The 4,207-nt window shown below is 51.9% G+C and overlaps 1 long non-coding RNA gene across 2 annotated transcripts; it reads left to right on the top strand.

Annotated features, from left to right (window-relative positions):
• LOC102970659 lies at positions 1–3,740 on the top strand. 2 transcript variants are annotated; one of them, XR_006219005.1, is made up of 4 exons: positions 1–254; positions 1,417–1,534; positions 2,146–2,502; positions 3,531–3,740. It is a non-coding gene; the product is annotated as an uncharacterized LOC102970659 (long non-coding RNA). The 2 variants fall into 2 exon arrangements; XR_006219004.1 differs by lacking the exon at positions 3,531–3,740 and having other exon boundaries at positions 2,146–3,381.
• The last annotated feature ends 467 nt before the right edge of the window (positions 3,741–4,207 follow it).

Raw genomic sequence — 4,207 nt, 5'->3', positions numbered from 1 at the left:
ATTAACTGCGATCGGCTCCTCTCCACCTAAGGAGGAAAGCTGGACGTCACCTGTGGCTTCCATCCAGGTGAGTGCAGTTACCCATCATGTCCACAGGATGTCGCTAACAATCACACTTCGACTACCTGCAGCCACACCAAGCTGTTCAGGGCTGGGAACTCAACAGCAGACTCCCGTTCAGGGAAAAGACGTTACGAGGGGCTGAGCGATCTTCGGCAACACCCTTTGAACCCTTCTTGACACCGCAACACACTGTGAGTAGAAGGGTGTGTGGTGGCCAGGAGTGACTTGGCCCAGGTGACCCAGGGGGTGAGGTACAGAGCTAGTAGATTACCAGGGCCTCCCGCCTCCCAGCTAGGTGTGCCGACCCCACACCTGTCCTGTGTGTGCCAGAGGCTCGGTGGGAACAGGAGCCTGGTTTCTGGGTCTCGAGGGACGGCCACCTTAAGGAATGTGATTTGAAGATGGGGGTTCAGGGTGACATGGAAGGGCCTCTGCTCCTCTCCCTTGAGCCCTAGGCCAGCTCTCAGGGCCCTCTAGGCTGCCTTCTGATTTCTGCTATTTTAATGGCAGGAACAATGGAATTAGCAATTCATCCTTAAGGCAGGTGCTCACAGAGCCAGCCCCTCAGGAAAATGCTGGCTCCGAGCAGAGGGGTCTTTAAGGCTCTTGGCAGGGGTGGGGATGGTGTCGGCCAACACAAATTTCTCCATCCAGAATCATTTTTAGGAGCTCTGACTGGAAGTGAAGCACCAGAGATGCAAGGAGTTATAGCCCGGGGGCGCCTGGGTGGTTCAGTCGGCTAAGCTAAGCTTCCGACTTCAGCTCAGGTGGTGATCTCGCGACTCGGGAGTTCCAACCCCGCATCAGGCTCTGTGCTGACAGCTCGGAGCCTGGAGTCTGCTTCGTTATGTCTCCCTCTGTCTCTGCCCCTCCCCTGCTCGCTCTCTGTCTCTCTGTCTCTCTCTCTCAAAAATAATTAAACATTACAAACACTAAAAACAAAAAGGTCACAGCCCACTTGTACAAAGGGAAGGCTGCTCTGAGGGGTGAGGGCGAGAGCATTGTCTGTGGAGGGTCCGTTGCGTGTACAGTGGTCGTAGTCATAGTAATAGATGCTCAGGAAGCTCCATTCCCATCCTTCCTCATTTCCTCGTAGCCTTCTGGAAGGGGCCATCCTAGCCCCATCCTGAGGCACTGCTCTTTCTTTTCTGATGATCGCAAGCTCTGTGATTTCCTTCCCCTCTCTCTTCATTTTGCCAGAATTCCCTCTCTGCCTCTGGAGCTATTTGCCCTGGGGCTCCAATCTGCAGGACCCAGAAGGCATTGCCTCTGAGGTCCTTGGCCTCAGGGAAGTTGGCTCAGCCTGGGAAGCAAACACGTAATAGAAAGTAGAGCATTTTCTCCTCCGTGCAGGGTCAGCAGGAGAGAGGGAAGACGGCCTCGACCACTGTGCATTTGGACTGAGGCATCATATCATCGGGGCGGTCGAGGGGTGCAGCCTTCACACCTCCCCTTGGTCTACCTGGAGCAGGTAGGGCCAACCCCACTTTTACTGAGATGTGGAAATGATGGGAAGGAAGGGAAGACCCAGGACTAGGAAGTGTGGTGTTTTGTTTTTTGTTTTTTCAGAACTGTTGGAGGTAGGGACAGGGACAGGGAGAAGTACAATCGGCCCGGGATTGGTTTATTTTTATTGCTTTTTAAAATCATGTGAATAATACATGTTCATTGAAAAAAAAAATAGAAAACACAGATAAGCCAAGAGAAGACAAATCATCTGTTAACATCTTGGCAAATAGCCCGTTTCTATGCTTAGATCACAGAGAATACTTTTGTTTCATCAATAAAATGTTTTCTTGCTGTATGTTGCTTTAAAACCTGCCATCTTGGGCTCCTGGCTGGCTGAGTCAGTGGAACGTGCGACTCTTGACTTCAGCTCAGGTCATGATCTCACTTTGTGAGATTGAGCTCTGCACTGGGCTCTGCGCTGACGGCACGGAGCCTGCTTGGGATTCTCTCTCTTCCTCTCCCTCTCTGCCCCTCCCCCGTGCTCGCTCGCTCTCTTGCTCTCTCTCTCTCAAAATAAATAAATAAACTTTTAAAATAAATAAATAAAACCTGCTTTCTTGTCTTTTTCAACAGAAAAATATACTAGGACATCTTTTCAGGCCAGCAGATAAGTATATTTAATTTGCATGGATGTTATGGGCTCTGCGGTATTAAACTAGTGGTTGGGACTTGCCCCCATCATTCTGTCTTTTGTCAGCAGCGAAAATGACCTGGGTGCCTGCACCGGGCTTGTGACTGGACATCGGTCCTTGGGCGGCTGGGGAAGGTTAAAGTCTAGCAAGGCACAGAGCTGTTGTAGAATAAGGACATGCCTTCCCAACAGAACCCTGATGATCTTGACCCCTTTGGCCCCTGACACAGGAGAATACCAGCGGATGAGGCGGGGACGAACAGAGGGCAAGGCCACATGGAGAGAGAGGTACAAGTGCGGTATGTGGGAGCCAAGGTTGCACAGTGGCTAAGCCCATAGTCTCTGGAGTCTGACAAGGACCTGGCTACCAATCCTGGCTCTGGTACAACCAGCTGTGTGATCTGGATCAAGTTACTTAACCTCTCTGAGCCTCCATTTTTGCACCTGTAAATCATAGCGGCACATATCAAGTTTGTGAAAATGAAGTCAGATGATACATGTAAAGCACTTGGCAAATTGCACTGCATGTACTCAATTGATGGTAGCCAGAGTTATTTTGATCATTATTAGGTAAGTGGGCCTGGAGAGCTGGGGGACAGCTGCACATAGAAGATGAATGTGTATTTCCCCAAGTCCACAGCTATGGCTGAGTTTTTGTGTGTAGGGCCAGGTGTGGGTGTGGGTAGTTGGGATCTAGAGAGGAAGTAATGGGGCCGGGGGTTGGAGAGTGAGGGCTTATAATCATAGCTCCTCTGAAATCAGGTAAAGGCTCTGGTCACCCTTCCACTTGAGGAATATGTTGGATTTGTCCATATCGCACCTCCCTCCCTGATACTGTGCTTGAAAAGGTCCCCGGGGTGGGGGTGGGGGTGCAGGGCATGGTTCTCAGCCTGGATAATAAGAACAGAGGTCATGATGTCTGCACCTGTGTTTGTGCAGGTGAGGGAGAGAGGGTTGTATTCAGCAGGAGGACCCTGGCGAAGGGAATAGGTGGAGAGGGCGTGGTCATTGGAGGATCGCTGCCTGGCTGCCAGACCACCTCTCCAGTGAGCAGAAGGGGGCGGGTACTGTGACCTTGAGCAACTAGGGACCTGATGGTCAACTGGGTCCACCCTCCCGGGGAGCAGGTGCCCCGCTGGCCTTGCCTGCACACCGGCAGCCTGGGCCCTGGACCAGCACCCCCCCCCCAACCCCCGTCCCTTTCCCGTATGGCTACTAATGAGGAGCAGGTTCTCCAAGGGCAGAGGGCTGTACTCTCAGCAGTTGGGTTGGTGGTAGATGATCAAGAGTGAGAGTGTGTCTGCCTGTGTTCTTTTAACTTCTCCAGAAAGGTCACCAAGGGGTCTCCATTACAAGCGGTCTTGAGCCCAGTATGATTTTCTCCTACAATTGAATCTACTCCCTGGATGGCCTCCAGTGTTCAAGCTGATGACAATCGCCTGTCTTTGCAATTGATTTCCTGGAAGCGGCTGGCCGGCCAGCAGCCACATGATGGATATGTGCTGGGGGACTGGTGCGGCTGAGCGGGGCATAGGAGCTGTAAGCGACCCCCCCCCCCCCACACACACACACAGACACACATCATGGCAGGGTCTGTCAAATGTAGGACGCCTGCACTTCTGCCCACTCACTCCACCTTGAGGTAGCAACGCCCAGAGAACTGTTCACACACGTGCACCAAGAGGCATGGGCAAGGTTGCTGGCTACAGAATTGTTTGCGTGGAAAAAAATTGGAGCCGCCTTATCTGTTCATGCTGGATGGGAGGAGCTGCCACATTCTGAATGTGAAGGACATCCCTTGGGATTGTGCAGAGGCACTATTTACCATAAAATCCTTTTGACTCCTGCTTCCCAGAGTTGGGCGGGCAACGGGGACCCTGAGTGAGGGTGTGAGTGGAAAGGGTAGGATTGAATCGGCTGTGTTACATCCATTCAGGCAATATTACGCAGACGCTTTTAAAAAACAACCAACAAGGATGCCCCGTGTATGTTGACATGAGAAGA

Source organism: Panthera tigris, chromosome B3 (assembly GCF_018350195.1).
Source record: "Panthera tigris isolate Pti1 chromosome B3, P.tigris_Pti1_mat1.1, whole genome shotgun sequence".
NCBI lineage: Eukaryota > Metazoa > Chordata > Mammalia > Carnivora > Felidae > Panthera > Panthera tigris.
Note: the sequence above shows the minus strand (reverse complement) of the source record. Positions and strands in the feature narration are given on the sequence as shown.